This window comes from Mus caroli, chromosome 17 (assembly GCF_900094665.2).
Source record: "Mus caroli chromosome 17, CAROLI_EIJ_v1.1, whole genome shotgun sequence".
Classification (NCBI taxonomy): domain Eukaryota; kingdom Metazoa; phylum Chordata; class Mammalia; order Rodentia; family Muridae; genus Mus; species Mus caroli.
The window spans coordinates 26179801-26199087 of NC_034586.1; the positions used below are offsets into that span (position 1 = coordinate 26179801).

The 19287-nt window shown below is 44.2% G+C and overlaps 1 protein-coding gene and 1 pseudogene across 4 annotated transcripts in view; one reads left to right on the top strand and one right to left on the bottom strand.

The window, feature by feature from the left end:
* Positions 1-19287, bottom strand: part of Btbd9 (BTB domain containing 9) — a 351427-nt gene that overhangs the window by 86105 nt on the left and 246035 nt on the right. The gene's annotated exons all lie outside the window — the stretch shown is intronic.
* Positions 5218-5341, top strand: LOC115029835 (annotated as a pseudogene).

Here is a 19287-nt window from a genome sequence, read left to right on the forward strand (position 1 = left end):
CTTTTTTTTTTTTTTTTTTTTTTTTTTTTTTTTTTTTTTTTTTTTTTTTTTTTTTGGTGTTACGAGACAGGGTTTCTCTGTGTAGCCCTGGCTGTCCTGGAACTCACTTTGTAGACCAGGCTGGCCTCAAACTCAGAGATCCACCTGCCTCTGCCTCACGAGTGTTGGGATCAAAGGCGTGCGCCACCACGCCCGGCTTGTGAGAATGTTTCTTAAAATGTGAGAATGCATCAATGACTATAATATTTAAGCTTTCACTAAAAGCTGTAGCAATAGTAAAGAATTCAAATGTTACATGGGCTCCAGACATTACAGAGAAGCCACTCTGTATCTGCTTCCTGCACAGCCCCTTGAGGCCTAGAGAGAAGGCTCACAGGAACAGTGGGTTCTCAGAGGCTGTGGCCCCCTGTTGCCCTGGGTGGCCTAGCAGAGAGGGATCTCGGGAGAGCACAACTGGCCCGAGGAGAAATGAGTGGGTCAGGGTAGGACAGCTTCTGACCACAAGGCTCTTTCACCAAGCCCCAGGGCGTGGCCAAGGGAACAGCTTGTCTCTCAAGTCTCTCAGAGTTCAACTCAGGCACTATCAGAGCCATGGAGCTGAGGTGATGGTACACTGGCGCGGGGGGGGGGGGCACTCACTGGGACTGTGGGGAACGTGGCTGCCCAGCTCCCAAGCTAGCCAACACTCACTCAGCACAAGGGTTGGAGGTACCAGAAAATGCCATGCCGAACCCACAGTTCACATGGCATTCTGGAGCCAAGGTTAATCTACACGGAGGAAATAAATGATGCTATGGCTTTTGTAAATTTAGAGCATGGTTTTAAAAAGATTTGTCTGAAATAGAATAAAACTTATCTTCCACTGCTCTTTAGTAGCCTACAGTCAGTGCTTGGAAGTATACAAAATAAACACAGCATTTAAAAATGACATTCTAATCCTTTTACATCTGTTAGGAAGTTCTTGGTTCTGCATTCTAGCCCTCCCCAGCTCAGGTCTCCATACTTCAGGGAGAAATGGCAATGCCCCACCCACCCCACCTGCCCTATCTTCTGCTACAACAGGCAAAGGCTGGAAAGCAGAGAACCCCCCCCGCCCCCCCCATGGATTGTGACTGTAGTCCAACTTTCTAGGCAATCTTAAGGAAGCCATTTAACCATCCTCGACTTCAATTCTCTATTGTGTGACAAGGAGAACTGCCCCCTCTTTCTCTCCACCTTCTGTGACACTAGCTGCTCAGTTAGGTGAGGTTTGAGTTTCAGTTTCAAATGAGCTCTTCATGTCGTCCTTCCCTAGTAACCAAGGGCCAGGTCTTCCCCAAGGAATGGTGGGTAGGCCTGGGATTTCAAATCCAAGTCATACAAGGAGATCTGTGTGCTCAGGAGACACCACCTTGCGATTGTAAAAGGATTGGGGAAAGGAAGGAAGAGCCAATAACAATTCTACTGACCTGCAAAAAACTATTAGCACCTGCTAGTGTAATATGCAGCCGGCAGTTTCAGAATAACCGAGAAAGCAGTTCCCTCTGGTCGATATTTGCTGGGGACAGCAATTTCTGACCTACTGAATCAGATCAAGATCATCTGAGTCATTAGAGCAGAGACGTCTTTGTGCTCACGGTCCAGGGCCGAGCAGTCTCTTTTCCTTAAACAAAAGCTTCTGCCCATAGCTGCCTTCTGGGCTGGTTCTGCTTCAAGGTTCCAAGGGCTATCACAACTCAAGGAGTAAATCAAAACTCATTTAAAAAACAAGCCACAGCTGTAAGTGGGCTTACACTTTATCAGCAGTAAGCGACTGTGAGCGAGCAACAAATGCCAGGTGACTGTCCCACTATTCCTAGGAGAAACAGGAGAAGAGAGGATCAGAAAGAGAGAGGGGAGAAGAGGAAAGGTCCCTCAAGTATTTAGATGGTCTTCAAATGTTCGTCATTTCCTTGGGGTGTGCTCGTTGCCAAGCTGACAGATGTTGCAGGAAACCTGTACTGTTCTGAAGAAAGGCTAACCTTTCAAAAGTGGAAGGAGGCGGGGGAAGCCCACCGCTCAGTGAAAAGATGACATTAAACTGGCCAGTAAAGCACCCTTGGCGTGCTGGATCGGAAAGGTGGTGTGATAACCCTGCCACAGAGGACTGGCCTGGGAGACAGCTCATCTTACTATGACTTGCCTTGCTCAGAGTGCAAACTGGTCTTTAACCTAAACATTAGAATGACCAAGGCAGTCCAAAGGCTGCTTATTATGGTTTCAAACCACCATGTCCCTAAGTGATAAGTTGCACAGCATTCCTCTGGGGAGTCATGGATAGACCACATGCCTCTCCCCCAGACTCAATGCCCACGTGCCTTCATTCTTCCTTGTCACACTTCATATATATACATACACATTTGTGCATGTATGTATGTATGTGCACACCACACACACACAGACATACGTGTGCATGCATGCAGGGGCAGGTTTTTCAGAGCAGACTTCACAACTGGGTGCAAACTTGCATGGCTCTTCTGTAGGCTAGATCCTTGACATTTCATAAAGAAAGCCACCCAATGGGGGGCTGAGAAGGCTGAGCATTAACTTATGATACGAAGTAGGCTTTGCAAAGCCTAGTCCATTCGAACAAAGCAGCAGCAAGCCAGCACACGCCGGCGCTGCAGCTCTCCTCGCTGTGTGCCCGGTGTCCACGCGGCAGAGCCAGCCGTCCTCTTCCTGAGGAGGATGCACCTCTTCTTTAGCTCGAAGCTCTAAGCCTCCTGCTCAAACCGCACATGTTCCTGATCATCACTGCGACTGCTCATCATTTCTCCTATGCCCTAGTTTCACCCGATGTTTTGTGGGCTTTGCTGAGGGGTGACTCACCCAGTGTCTTCTCATGGAAGGCAGGCAGATTAACTAATCTATCTATTTAGAGATTAACAGTAATGGGACACAAGGAAAATTATACCTCCAGCCTGAAAAACCTGCAATTGCGGAACCATTTCAGAGAAGAACACCTCCATTTATATCAATTATCTTGTTTATCAAAGACAATGGCCTGCCGGCTGCCAGCAAAGAGGTTCAGGGTGTGCAGAGAGGAATAACAGGGCCTCGGAACTAGAGGCTGATAGCCATTTGCCACTTCACTTGGGGAGGTGACGCTCACTGTGACTGTTGTATAACTTTCCCACATTAACTTTGAAATGTCAGAAGCAGGCAGTTAATTGTTTATTATACAAAATGTCACATATGTAAAACACTCCGATACAAAAATTATTAGAACTGATCTTCTACAGAAACCCTGCCTTTCAGCTCCACAGCTTGTCTGTCAGTCTGGAGCTCAGTTTAATTGCCATTATGTAGGCTGTGTGTGCCAGGCAGTTACTGTATAAAGAATAACATTCTCTGCATGCGCTGTGTCTTCAGCCAGTTGAAAAATAAAAATAACATGATATGAAAATTACTATTATGGTTTAAAGTAATAAGTCCTCAGAAGAATGGGAGATGCTGGAGAGCAAAGTCATGAATTCTGATCATGTTATGGCCAAGACTGAGTCCACAGTTTAGTGATGCAATGCGGACTGAAGTGGCTAAGCTAAGCAGACTGTGACTACACTGTCCAGCTTTCTCGGCTGCTCTGGGGGATGCCATGTCATGTATCACCCCTGACCTCTGAGTGGTAGAGTCACCTACTTTCAGGAGTTAAGTCTGAGTACCTGGCAAATGTACACAGCCCAAAACTGGCTTCCTGGACTGCCCACTATTCCAATCTTGCCAAACTCACCCTCTGGCAATCTTGTTATGTTTAAGCACAAAGGGCTCAGTTTCCCTCAGGAGCTATAAAAATCAAAAATATGGGAGTAGGGAAGAATCTAGAGAGAAAGGATGTGGGAGGAGCAAAACCCAGAAGCATGCTTCTATGGAGGCCTGTCCAGGGGACAGGAGGGCTCCTCACTGTCCCATTAGACACACTGTATCCATCAGACCTTTTGTGACTAGGATGACTGGAGACAACAGGCACTGACTCGCTATGCAGCTGCTGTACAGCTGTTGTGGCACAGAAGGAAATGCACTATCACACCATTCTGTGCCCGTAGTCACTTAATTGCCACCAGGATCAACTCGGTGCTCTGACCTGTAGGACTGTCAGGACAGTGAAAAGATGCTACATAAGGTATCAGCTGTCTAGCTCTCAGTGGGACTATGCAAAGTCACTAATACAAGATCCCAGTCATAGGAATACTGGGCCTCAGTGATGGGCAGATCTTAACATACAGGATAAGAGAAATGCAAACTAGATGATTCACAGCCCAGAACAGCTCTTTAAAAAAAACAAAAAAAACAAAACAAAACAAAAAAAAAAACCACCCTTACAACTGTTAGCCTTATTATTGTGGAAAAAACAAAAAAAACAAACAGGTCCACATTAAGGAAATAGTTAACCACACTAGAGCTAATGTTATAAACAGGAGGGTCCAAGAGTAGAGATCAGGGAGGAACTGTCAAAAAAGAAGGCCTTGGGGCTGGAGAGATGGCTCAGCAGTTAAGAGCACTGACTGCTCTTCCGAAGGTCCTGAGTTCAAATCCCAGCAACCACATGGTGACTCACAACGATCCATAATGAGATCTGACGCCCTCTTCTGGTGTGTCTAAAGACAGCTACAGTGTACTTAGATATAATAATAAATAAATCTTTAAAAAAAAATAATGAGAAGGCCTTGCCCAGACTAGGGGCATACACATGATCTGAGGTCCGTAGTCAATGCAGCTCTGACCTAAGAATTCTTACCAGGAACAGAACAACCCTCCCCAAAGTGGCAAGGTGCAGCTTTCCCACTGTGTTCTAGATCAGAAGCTTAAGGCTCAGAGAGCATCTGTTTTATGAGATGACTTTATTGATGCAGTCAGTTCTCATTAGTTACAAATTCATTAAATTCAAAATATGCCTTGCCTATTATATAAAAAGTCAACAACAGAGTGGAATGGGATTTGGTTCATCGTCCTCAGAAGGAAACACATCATTCTGTCCCCCCATCTCTCCCTCCCTTTCTTTTGTCTATTTATCAAGAATCCAGGCACTATTAGAGTAGTACACATACACACATGAGCACACATGCTTACACCCCCCCACACACCCCCACATTCCCTTCTATTAAAAACAATATGAAGAAATAAATAGTTACAGACAAAAGTAAGTATTCTAAGAGGAACATTATGGATCTCTGAACATCAAACAAAGAAACTACCTGACTAGTGCTTACCTCAGCAGCACATACACCGACATTGGAACAATACATGGCTGCTGCACGCAATACAGAGATCATCATGGCCACTGCACAAGGATGTCATGCAAATTCATCAACGTTCCCATATTTTTTTTGTCCAAGTTACATTTGGTTTTAATTTTTACTAAGAACTATATATAACTAAAAGATTACTTTTTTAAAAAAAGAAAGAAATCAAGGAAGCATAATACAGACCAAGAGAAGAGAGGCAGGGAAGGCTTTTCTAGAAAAGGGACATAGATAGAAAATTCAAGTTAATAAGAGACTGCCTGAGAGAAGGGGCCAGGCAGGATGAGGGGGCTAAGAAGGAGGGAGCATAAAGAAGATTCCTGGGAGGATGGCAAGAGCAAAGGCCCCATAGTCTCTCCATGGGAAGAACTGCCGGGCTGGGCAGAGACAGCCAGCCAGCAGAGGAGCTGTACCAGCCTAGGCAAATAAGCTGGCATCAGTCAATGCAGACCTTGGAGAGGATTCTAAACATCCCATGGGCAATGGAAGGCTAGATCTTGAGTCAAGATGCCTGATAGACTAACTCACTGAGATGAACTAGAGAGAAGACATGGGGAAGGCCAGACACATTTGACACTGTGGAGGAGAGGAGGTGGCATCTTGCCTTTTGGGGGCAGCAACGTGACAAGGGTACAGATCTGTCATTTTGAATATAGTATCAATATGGAAGTTATTCCTATAATATAAGACATCTCTGGTCATAGATATTTTATTGTCTCCACAGCTCACTGAGGACTCACTGAGAGGTGCTTCCTGTTCTTTATAACAGGCATCTACTGAACATTAATTCATCGGAGCAGCAGCTGGGGAAGTCTGAAGAGGCTCCCAGGGCAAGCGACTCTCATCAGAAGGGAGGGAAGGGGCAGCAAGCTTTTGTAACTATTGCTTGACACCAAAGCCTATCACTATAGCTATCCTGTCAGGGCTGTGGTTAGGGGACAGGCATGTGGGACCCACTGCAAGGATAACATTTCTGAATGGAAATCTCAGTCAATTCGTATTTGCTATTTCACAGATCCATTTCTGGAAGATGCCGATGCGCACATCCTAACACCCTCTGCATTTTTACATCTCGCCTGAGTCCTCTCCCTTTTACTCTGCTTTATTACCATTTTAGTTGATTTCATCACAATTTCATGGAAACAACTTCACTGCGGACAAGCTCCTGTCATTACGGGGCAGGGCTGCAGTCACGGCCCGCATGAGCACTAGGCAGTTTTTATGATAATTTTACCACAGGTAATGTTGTGATTTTTAAGTACATTCTCTCTTGTAGCACTGTACCGATTCCTGTCCTTAGAAAGGTAAGTATCTAATGCAGCTATAAAAGAAACATACCCATCTCCACAATATTAATGAGCCAATAAATTCAAAGAGATGGCTGCGTCCCTGCCTGCCTCACCTAACAGGTTCCCATTTTCATGTCACTGCTTCATTTTACACCAGCCAGTGACCCAACCTCACCCAATGGCGCAGGACTGTGCAGCAGTAAGGGCCCACTGGTGTGGAGACCCCTCCCAAAACCTTACTGCAGCAAGCAATCTGCTTCCAAGGTGGCCAAGTCCTGAAGCTTCCTGTGGCCCACAAAAGCATAGCCTGCCGTGCACGTTAGTAAACATGTGATCAGTGGAGCCCACGACTCCAGAATCTTCTTGCCAGTCCCCTCTCCCATTTCCAGCATGTTCCCTAACACACAGCACCAGCAAACACTAAATGGCCCGGACTGACAATACACAATTTAATGGGCTCTGGAATGTGCTGCAGCAGCCCTTGAGATCAGCACCAACAAGCTAGGAAAGTTCCCTGCTGGCCCTGCCCGCACTGTCTTTTCTCACCCAGCCTCTCACAGTCTAGACTTGTGCACAGATGCAAACACACAGGAGCTGTTCTCCAGTATCCCACAGATTCAACCAGGTTCTTCAGTAGTCGGTTCATTCTAAGGGCCATAGGGTGAGTCGCCCACTGCAGGTGACTCACAAAGAGGACAATTCTAAAAGTTCTGAGAAACTAGCCCTGTCAGTCCCTCAAGCCTTGACTCTCCTCTACAGAAGGTGACAGGGACATAGTTTCATTAAGGGCTGGGAAGATGATTCATTTGGTAAAGAGTCAGATGCAAATATGAGGAGCTCAGCACGATCTCCAGCATCCATGAAAAAGAGATGTACTGATGTGCTAGGGCGGAGAGAGGTAGATCCCCGGAGCTTACTGGGTAGCCAACCAGGCCAAACTGAAGAGCTCAAGGCTCAGTGAGAGATCCTGTCTCACACAATAAGGTGAGGAAGCAATCTGAGACACCCACACTGGCAGATGGCCTACTGCATATGCAGCTGCCCAGTATCACCCCAATTCAAGCCCACACACAAACACACAGACCCAGTCATCTCCGCCCATTTATATACAATGCTTCATAGTCACTGAAAACACGTTGATGAAGAAAAACAATTTAAAAAATTACAGAGGAGCCCACCATCTAGAAATGTGCTTACATCTGCAAGCTCTTCAACTGGTGACCTTGCATGCCCCAGAAGTCATATGCTGGAGCTCTCACACTGGCCGTTAACGACAAAACTAAGGTAAAATGAAGGGCCTTATCACACATGACCAGTGCCCTTATAAGAAAGGAAGAGATGCTAGAGAGGTGACCAGACAGGTGAAAGGCCAAGAAAGGACAGAGGGAAAGATGGCCAACTCCATGCTGAGAAGAGAGCTGTCCAGAGAAAGGGAGTGTGCCAAAACTCCAACAGGAGCTTCCAGCCTGCAGAACTGTGAGGAACTGAGGGTCCAGTCCTGTAGCACCCTCCCACTCTATGCTTTTTGTTTTTGTTTTTAAAGGCTGTCTTAACAAATGAATAGGTGCATATGTAATGAGGAATATATTATTACCTTTAATTTTAAAATACCAGTATCATTCTGGCTATAAAGGGTGTATCTTCCCTCTATTTTATATTATACTGTGGGCATGTTCTCACACCATAGGTGACTCTACAGAAATTCTGACATGTGAGTGTATCATAATCCATTCCACTGTGTCCTTACTGTGGGCCAGTATGTAGCCCTTTCCCTTACTGTATTACCATAAGTAACAGACACTAAAAATTTTTACAGAGGAAATGTTTCTAAGTACTTTCCTGGGATAAATTACTAGAAGTAGAAATAGTAGGTCAGGGTTATACTGGCTAAGTTTCTGTCAATTTGACACAACCAAGAGTAGTTTGGGAAGAGACTCTCAATTGAGAAAAATGCCTGCATAAGATCCGTCTATAGGGAAGTCTGCAGTACATTTTCTTTATTAGTAACAGTGGGCCCAGCCTGTTGGTGGTGGTGCCATCCTGGGACTGGTGGTCCTGGGATCTATAAGAGCACAGGCAGAGCAAGCCATGAGAAGCAAGCCAGTAAGCAGCATTCCTCCATGGCTTCTGCATCAGCTCCTGCCTCCAGATTCCTGCCCTGTGTGAGTTCCTGCTCTGACTTTCTTCAATGATGGTCTGTGATAGAGAACTACAAGCCAAAATTAATCCACACCTCCCCATGTTGCTTTTGGTCATAGTGTTTCATCCCTGTGAGAAACCCTAACAAGGCAGAAATTGGCGACTAGGTCATGGAGTACTGCTGTGACAGAGCCAGCCATGCTGTTTCGGTGGGCTGAGGCGGTGTTTACAGTGTTGGACTGGGAAATCCACTGAGTGCTCAGAATGTACTGAGCTATCTTGGGAAGATACTGCTGAGAGCTGTGCAGCTGAGGGAGGCCTGGCTTGTGAAACTTCAGAGACATCTGAGAGTCCTTAAAGACTTCATCAGGGCCATTTGAGATTCTGAATTAAGAGTCCATGGTCCTGGTCAGCTAGAGGTGAAGAACTGCCTGTGATTAAGAATCCAGATCCACTAAGGTAAACCCTTTGCTTTATTAGGACAGTTGGTGACGTTTGACCAGAGCAGAGAAATTAGCAGTGGTAAAGAAGAGAGCAGCATTATTAAGGATCACAGATCTGAGAGAATTTCTCTTCAGAGTCAGCACATAGAAGCTGTGGTTCAGAGAGAGCTTAGGCCACTTGGCAGCCAAACTTGGTAATTTGTAAGAGTCACCCAGAAGGTCCTGGTTTTAAAGGCATGAAGGGGTCATGGAGAGAGTAGCTAGGCCCCAGTTATAGGAGACAGCCCAAGATTGCAGGGATCATGGAGAGCAGCTTAGGCTTGGCACCTCGCAGCAGGGTCAGAATCCCTGGAGAGAGCCCAGGAGAGGCTGTTAACAAAGGTATGGCCCAGTTGCAGCAGAAGATGCCAACACTTTGGAGATTTTAGTACCTTGGGACAAGGACAGCAACAGCTGTGGGCTGCAGCCAGCCTGAGCCATAGGCAAGCTGTGGGTGCCATGGGAGTGAAGAGCTGGGAAAGTGGAGCTGTTTCATGGCTTCTTAGAGCCCAGAGGATGTGAGTGGCTCCCAGATGCCGAGCGCTGAGCCTTTGACACTGTTGACCTTTGGTTGTGCTTTAATTATAACTGTGCCCTGGTTCTTCCCTGAAGAAGAAGAACATATTTAACTTGTGTTTTGATTTTAAGAAAAAAAATCACAGCTAAGAGATTTTGGAATTTTATAGAGATTTTGAAATTTTAGAAAGACTTTGGATATTTTAAAAATATTAAACTTTTATAAAATGTATGGATTTTGAAAGACTATGGAGCTTTTAAAAGTTAAAACATTTTATATTGTAATATTAACATAACATCTTGGGGATAAGAAAGGAAAGGTTATGGCTTAGTAAGTGATGTGTTTGTGTGCCAAGTTGACAAGGGGTTAATTGTGGCTAGCTAGTTTTTATGTCGAACTAACACAAGGCAGTGCCATCTTAGAAGAAGGGATTTTTTTTTAATTTATTTATTTATCTTATGTATATGAGTACACTGTAGCTGTCTTCAGACACACCAGAAGACGGCATCCAATCTCATTACAGATGGTTGAGAATCACCATGTGGTTGCTGGAATTTGAACTCAGGACCTCTAAAAGAGCAGTCAGTGCTCTTAACCGCTGAGCCATCTCTCCAGCCCAGAAGAAGGTATCTTAATTTAGAAAATATCTCTAAAAAAAAAAAAAAAAAAAANCCGGGCAGNGGNGGCGCACAACTTTAATCCCAGCACTTGGGAGGCAGAGGCAGGCAGATTTCTGAGTTCGAGGCCAGCCTGGTCTACAGAGTGAGTTCCAGGACAGATTGGCTGCAGGCAAGTCTGCAGGACATTTTCTTGACTAATGATTGGTGTAGAGTCTCAGCTCACTGTGGGCAGTGCCATCTTTAGACAGGTGATCCTGGATGGAATAAGCAAGCAAGCTGCCTGAGCAGCAGAGTAGAGCTGCCCCTGGAGGAGAAGTTGTGGATGAGCCCGCCTGGAGGAAAGACGTTCCTCTCAGAGTCTTCCAAGTGTTTCACTGAGAACGCCTCTGACAAGATTTTGGAGTCTTCCTTGACAAGCTGATTTTCAAGCTCATTGGAAATGAAAATTTGAAAGAATAGCCTAATTTTTTTTTTTTTTTTTAGGGAAATGAGTAACCATGGGCGTAGATGTTCGATATGACATAAAAAAAAAGTTCATAATACAGAAAAGCTACAATAGATATGTAAAGCCATGTTATATGCTCTTCTTTCAATGAAAGGAAAGACTAATTTATAAAGAATTTCAAGATAACTAGTCATATGTTTTAGAATTAAGGTTAGATCTTTTCCTGAAACCAAATGTAATGAAACGTTAAGTGGATTAAGAAGGAAATACGAAATTCACATACACCCAAGAACGGCAGCACTACAGTTGACCTCTGGCCTCTTCTTTAGCAGGTCATGTGTTTTATATTGTGAGTTGGGTGGAGGAGGGCTGTGTATTATTAAGTGAATCACAAAATCTAGAAGCAAGAAAGCAAATGACTGACAGATAGGATTGATACAAAATCCAAACCTTCTGTACAATAAAGATAACATAAAGAGCTAATTCAAAGTCTAGAAGATATTTGTAAAAAATTTCAAAAGCACAGAATAAGTGTCCATAATGCATAAATTACTAGAACAGTTGAGCAGTCAAAGAGCATATGAAAAGGAAATTCATTTAAAAAGAGAAATAGGGGCTGGAGAGAGAGCGCAGTGGTTAAGAGGACTTGATGCTCTTGCAGAGGATGTGGGCTTGAGCCAGAGAACCCACATCTGGCAAATCACAGCTACCTGTGACTCAAGTTCCAGGTGATCTGATGCCCTCTTCTGATATCCACGGACACCATATACTCAAGTATACAAACCCACATTCACACGCAACATTTATACATAACTATTAAAATTTAAATATTTAAGGGAATAGGAAGCACAAAGGATATTCAGTCCAATCACTAGAATAAACCAAAGTTAAAACAGAAATATTTTATTTTACTGAATGCACTCCCATACTGCTGTACTTTTTAAACTGTAAATTAATAATTTATAATTATATGAGTTTAAGTAGTACCAAGTAGTGCTATGGTTTACCAATACAAATAAAATAATTAAATCAGTTATTGTTTCTTTTATTTCAAATATTTTAACTTTTTTGTAGTGAACAAGTTTGTTCTCTTTGCAATTTGGAGTTTATAATAACTATACTTACCTTGTTGGGCAATAGAGAAACTTGCTCTTTCTGGCTGAGACTTTCTACCCCTTGGCAACCACGTCCTCGCTCTCCCACCCCAGCCTGTGTCCACTGTTCTACCCTGCCTCTGTGGATCCACAGGGGAGTGACACATGTCTGCCTTCTCTGTGCACACCTTGCTCTGCCCAACATGAACTCCAGTTCCACCCATGCTGCCACATGACAGGATTTGCTTCCCTCAACATCCGACTCTAATCCAGAACTGTAGGTGTCTCTGAAACTGACTTAAAATCTTTTGAGTAAATGCTCAGAAGGGAGGTTGCATTGGAAGGTGACTTGGTTTTGATAGACCTCTGTGGTTTTCATGGTGACTTGGTTTTGGTAGGATGTCCGTGGTTTTCATGGTGACTTGGTTTTGGTAGGATGTCCGTGATTTTCATGGTGACTTGGTTTTGGTAGGATGTCTGTGGTTTTCACGGTGACTTGGTTTTGGTAGGATGTCTGTGGTTTTCATGGTGACTTGGTTTTNGGTGACTTGGTTTTGGTAGGATGTCTGTGGTTTTCATGGTGACTTGGTTTTGGTAGGATGTCTGTGGTTTTCAGTACTGCTTACTCACCTTCCTACTGGTAACAGGGTGGGGGTCCCTCTCTCCACATCCTTATCAATAGTCATTCTTCTATCTTTGATAGCAGCTATCATGACAGGGGTGAGACAGAGTTCACTGGCTTTGAATCTGCATTTTCCCAGGGAGTAGGGACTGAAGCACCTTCTTCTGTTGGCCTTTTGTATTTCTGCAATGAACTGTCCATTTGAGTCCGTGGCAAACACTTTTTAACTGCTTGGATTTTCTTTTTTCTTGCTTTTGAGTTACTTTACTTCCTCTTCATACATTCTGGGCATAAGCCCTATCAGGTGTATGATCTATAAATACTTTCTTTCCATCTAAAGATCAACTCTACACTTGTTGGTTGTTGACTCTGGTGGACAGAAGCTCTTTATTCCAGGTAGTTTCGTTTGTCGCCTTTGCTTCTCTTATATTTGTTTTAGGGGTTAAGAAAAAAAAAAGAACAACCCCAACATTGTCCAAACCAATCCATAGTTTCTCTTCCTATGCTCTGCTACCCCAGATGTTTTCATTATTGATTTTATAGTCTCTGACCTTATGCTTAAAACCTTAATTCCTCTTAAGTTGATCTCTCTGTGTGTGGGTGTTTTCTTTGAAGAGTACGATTGGCACAGAGGTCAAGTGCCAACTGTCTGTACATGCGTGGGTTCCTCTCCAGGTCCTTTGTTCTCTATAGGTGAGTATGTTCCTTTCCTGACTGCCTCATGTATCTGCAAGTCTGCTCCTGCATCAACAGCACATATCCTTCAGTGCGCAGTGTTAACTTTCATATAAGATACTAACAGTCCTCATTCATTCACTTTCTTTTCTTCCTCCAGTGTCTGATCTAACAACCTTTTAACTTCATATAAAACCTTCGGCATGTGTTTACTTAGGGGGCCATGAGTGGTCAGTATCCCCGAAGCTAAGGATTACACATACAATCTACGGCAGTTTCCCTCCTTTGCCGTAACCCACCCCGCTCATGCTCTCAGCAGCAGATCTGGCCAACACTCTGATTTATGACTTTCTTTAGTTCTATGGCACATAACCACTCCCACACAGAAGAAACACATTACTAGGGCACAGAGTGGCCCACTGGGAGCAGTTCTGCTGAGAAGTGAATGATATACTGAGGACTGGCGAGTCACCTAAGCTTTTTACCTCCTTTCTACTCCATAAGGTCTAGCCTGGTCATGTCCAGCACCAGGGCCTCCTCTACCCCATCCCCTCAGCCTAGGCTGGGCTGTGCAGCTCACCTGCTGAGCCCTCCCCATAAGCAACTGCTTCAGCGTTGTTGCTTTAGTTATTCTCCTCGATGAGCACCAGTGATCCTCCCAGAGAGAAACCACATGGTGACAGACTCAGAACAAATGTCTGCTTAAAGCCAAGTAATTTACAGTAGCTCAACTGGTTAAGCTTCACTGACAGACCAGCCTTCATATCTAGTTTGAGAAGGAGCACAGTGGAAACTCACCGGCACCATCCTAAGAAGCCCTCTGCACTAAAGCCCTCAAGGCCCCTTGCCAAGTCTGATCCTTCTAGTTACACTCTCATCTTCATATGCTAACGAACTTCCCTAAGCCCAAATCTATGTTTCTGTGGCAGGGGACTTATTTTTCTAAGCAAAATTACAAAGCATACAAGTTATGATACATCATAGTTTAATGGGCACAAAGAGCCCTTGTGGCCTGATTTCTAACTTTCTGCTTTTCTTGAAGCATTTCAAACATACTATCACAATCCCAAACTACCTTTAGGTGAGCATCACAATCATAGCCACCTACTCTCCCTCCTGCATTCTGCCCCTTGGAGCGAAATACATATAGCCTATTTTTGTTACTAGATAAATTAGCATGTTTGTTATGCTTTGTTACATGTATTCAGTTCAAGATCTAACCTAAACACCATTCTTCACAAAGGACTCAGCAAAGGCAATATGTTGAGGGCCCCTCCCATTACCACTGAACACCCACCCTTTCCCACACTCTGTTCTCTAAGCTGTGGATTTCCACTTTGTCAAGGTGCCTACCAACTCTGACACAGATGGCATGCTTCTTGTAGAAGCCTTGAAGCTCTTGAATGCCCTTTACCAGCCTGGCTTCTTGTTCTGCCAACAGAAGAAGCTGGTGATAGACTGAGGGAGGAGGTTTGTTTCTCGGTGATGCTGAGCGCAGCCGAGTCAGCGCCCCTGTTTAGAGATAACAGCCCAGGGCAGCAGCAGGGTAGACACGAGCATCCCAGGCTTCTGTGGGAGGCTTATGCTTTTGGCTTACTCGGGGCAACTGCTAACTAGGAACCACAACAAAAAGCCACTGGTCTCCCTGGCCCTGTGCAGGCAGACACAGAGGAACATCCTGGTCTCATGATGAGATCTTCTGTCCTTCCATGATTTAAACGGTTTAAAGAAGCCTGTATTTCGAACCTGGCTCCATGCTCTAGTTAGCATCGCTCATGGAGCATGAAGAGCGTGCAGGTCGAGGAAGGAAGTGGCCTTATGACAGCATTCATCATTCAAAGCTCCTAAAGACCTTAAGAAAAGAGACTAGATTCTTAAACCCCCCCAAACACCAGCTAGCGTTTACTGCTCTCCCAGGTCTTCTAAGAGCTAGTCTATTCATCTAGAAGACTCATAAGAGAAAGCTATTTAAAAAATAAAAAAGAAATGCAAATGGCCCTTAAGCATATAAAAAGAAGCTCGATTTCCCTCCTCAGAGAGCTACAGCTAAACTGCACTGAGGTCTATCTCTTTGCTAAAATATGAAACCCCACAAGTGTGACAGCGCGCCCCATTGGCACAGCCGTGGAAGCGTGGCTCACTGCAAACCGTGAAAGTCTGCAGAGTGTCTCCTCTATAAAGGTGAACGCCAATTATTTAGCAAAACTCCATGGTATTGGATTGTGAAAGCCCTCTTGTACAAATCTGTCCCAAAAGTATATTGGCAAAAATGGGAAAAGATTACTGTGCAAGTCAATTCAATCCACGTACAGCAGCAAGACTGAAAACAATACAAAGGGGTCATCCACAGAGAACCCGCTACGAACACCATTCATCTACACAGAGTGTGATGGAGCTATAAAAAGAAATGAACAGTATGCTTCTACATCTTAGCTCTTGTGTATGTGTTAAGTACTATGAACTGAAGTTCCCAGAACCAAAAGCTACACACATATTAAAGATTCTACAAGGCTGACTGGCTGATCAGAACTTCCTAATTATGGAGAGTTGAAATGAAGGTCCAGAGCAAAATTTACCTTGGGCAATCTCTGCTCCCTTTCCAGTCATCCATTGCCTGTCTCTGTCTAACATAGCATCCTAGCCACTATCAGGTAGGTGAGCCTTTGAATGTGTTAGCACTCCACAAGCTTTCACCGACACAGGATAAGCACGAAACCAGGGAGATTCCAGAACCACCTCAGAGTTCTCAGGCTCTGCTGTTCCCACTGTTCTCCCCAATGCAGATGGCAAACACGCCATGACTTCCTTTCGTCCGTGGTTGTAAGAAGTTCATGCAAGCATGCATATGTTAGAACACTTCCCCAGGAGCACAGCCACTCTGGCCCAGAATAAACTGTCCTACTCCATTTTAGCTGAGAGCTGAAATATGGGCCTAAGGAAGATCCTCTCTCACTCAAAATGCCGCCTTGCTCCTTGTCCCACCTGTCTATAGTGCCTTCTTCAGTGGGTGCTATAAGTTCTTCCTGGGCTCAGACCCCCTTTCCAGGCCGTGGTCTGCTGGTAGAGTCTGAGCTGGTTGCTGGCCACTCTCTCACTGTGTTCACAGCATTTGATCAGAACATCCCATCACTAGCATCGTCCCTTTGCTGGCTTCTACAAGTGTCCAGTACCATGGCTTCTTACGCACCCTGGCACTTTTTTTTTTAGTTTAGAAATCCTGAACATAAAGACTCCAACAGGGCGGAGTAGTCAGGGGAAACGCCTCAGAACTCGGGAGAGCTTCACCGAAAATCTGTAACAGATCCCATTGCTTTCAACTCCAAAGAGCAGTATGCTGTCAAAGGCTTCCCATGAAGACTCAAATGAAGGGTGTCCTCCTACTGTGTGAGCCCTGCACATTCCTATGAATATACAAGATAAACTTGAGACATGCTGAGAGGGGCCAACCTTGGGGTGAGACTATTCCCATTAATGCAACATAAATTTGATCCAAAACACATATCCTACCCTAGCTATTATAGAAGGTTCCATTTTTTTTTTTTTGAAAAAGAAAAAAGACACTAAAAATGGGAAATTGAAATTCAAGGAGGAGAAAGTGTTTGGTAGTCAAGTTAGTCTTTTGTTTGACAGTTCTGGAAATCTAACTGTCTTAGGGTTTTACTGCTGTGAACAGACACCATGACCAAGCCAACTCTTGAAGACAACATTTAACTGGGGCTGGCTTACAGGTTCAGAGGTTCAGTCTATTATCATTAAGGTGGGAGCATGACAGCATCCAGGCAGGCATGGTGCAGGAGGAGCTGAGAGTTCTACATATTTATCTGAAGGCTGCTAGCAGAATACAGGCTTCTAGGCAGCTAGGTGAGGGTCTCAAACCCCACACCCACAGTGACAGACCTACTCCAACAAAGCCACACCCACTCCAACAAGGGCACAGTTTCTAATAGTTCCACTCCCTGGGCCAATCATATACAAACCATCACACTAACCTATGTATTTTTAAATAGTGAACAATTGGTATCTATGAAAACAAATGTGTACAGGAGACTAAAAGTCCTAGGAAATAGAACTAAAGATTATAAATGGGCAACTAAGGAATTTAAAAACATTTGAGAAATGATGAAACAGCTCATTTACAAAATATAAAAGGGAATTTTGGAAACTAAGACAAGAAAAAGAGATGTTTAAAAACAAGAAGTTAATAAACTTTTAGAAGCTGTGTCAAAACTGATGGATTTTCAAGAATATAATATTTCTGGTTGCTACTCATCTACAGTTGTTCCTTGCCTCCTACTGTCTGTGACACTCCCCCGCCAACCCCCCCCCAACTCCCTTCTCTAAGAACCCCCAAGTGTAACAAATTCTGTATCAGAGGAAAAGGCTCTTTTGGCCAAGGTCAGGATGCACCCTGGACAGAGCCTGGCTAAACTACTGCACATGGTGGCCTGAGCCATGGCAGGAGTCTCTGGGACTTGCTAACCAGTTTCCATAACCTCATGGATCTATAAAGCAGCCTTTTCTGACTTTTACTAAAATGTCCATTTTAAGGGCATATCCTGCTCTACCAATTAGCTCTTAAAATGGAAAAACATCTGGCTAAGTCTGCATGACAGGCTTCACTCTGCAGACCTTCCTCTGGGTCTCTGACACCTCAAAGGCAGACATTGAGGCTGCCTCCTTGTTCTCATGAGGCGTGTGCTGTGGCTCTGAGCTAACGTATCTGTGTGATGACTACGTTGTACTCATCATGGCTGGTGAGTTTACTAATGCTTTGGGGTGTGATGTTAACTGCTGGCCTGTTAACCTGTGTTTACTACTAGATATTGTTGTGGGAAAACATAATTCATAATGTCTTAAGACTTACAACTATAAGAAATTGCATAGATCTTTAATGTTTTTGCCCTTTTAAATATTTGAATCATCTCTTCCTTTTAAATTGCTAAGTTTGTTTTGACAGTTAATATGAAGTTTATATCACCTTCTGCTTTAATATAATGTGTGTAGCACCTTGGTCTATCAGTATGATGTTTCTAATAGCTATCTGTAGATAGATGTTGTGGGATATATTTTCTTTTTATTTATTTATTTATTTATTATATGTAAGTACACTGTAGCTGTCTTCAGACACTCCAGAAGAGGGCGCCAGGTCTCGTTGCAGATAGTTGTGAGCCACCATGTGGTTGCTGGGATTTGAACTCTGGACCTTTGGAGGAGCAGTCGGGTGCTCTTACCCACTGAGCCATCTCACCAGCCCCATATATTTTCATGATAAAATTCCTGCCAAGAAAGAGTGTAGCTAAGCAAGCACTCATGTAAACACGCTCCATAAGCCTTTTGGATCATACTGTTAACAGCAATTTCAAGTGTGCCCCTCCCCCAGCTAAGGCAGCGCCAAAATGCTAGCCTAGGTCAGTTGTCTCAGACACTAATGACTAAGAAATGATGCTGCAGGGCAGAGACAGAGAGAACCATCAGCGCTACACTGATGAAATGACTGCAAGGACCAAGCAACCCCAAGTCCATCCTTAGGGCACTGACATTATCTTTCAGTTTAAGAAGAAGTTGGACATGGTGGTGCACGCCTTTATTCCCAGCACCTGGGACGTAGAGGCAGAAATCCTCAGAGGGATTTCTCTGAGTTTCAGGCCAGCCTGGTCTACACAGTGAATTCTAGGATAGCTGGGGCTGCCTGGTGAGATGCTATCTCAATAAACCAAAACAAACAAACAAACAAACAAAAAATGTAAATAAAATAAAACAAAAATCATCAGACAAGAGGTCTGAGAGATATAAACAATCCTGATTAAACTTTTTATTTTTATTTTAAAAGTTCATTTATTTTACATATGTGCCATGCATGAGAACATGAGCCCTAGAGCAACCGTGGAGGTCAGAGAACATGGGAGTCAGTTCTCTCACCACATGGCTCCTGGGACAGACTTCCAGCCATCAGGCTTTACCTGCTGAGCCACCTAGTTGTCTCAGAGATTTGGAGTATTCTTTTGGGGGTTTACGGAGGATGGGTTGAGAGGCAGGGTCTTCCTGTGTAGCTCTAGCTGGCCTCATAGACTTAAGTCCTTTATTGTTTGAGGGAACAAGATCCTTGGGAGACAGCTGCTGCTGCCCTCATCTGGAGGACTATTTGT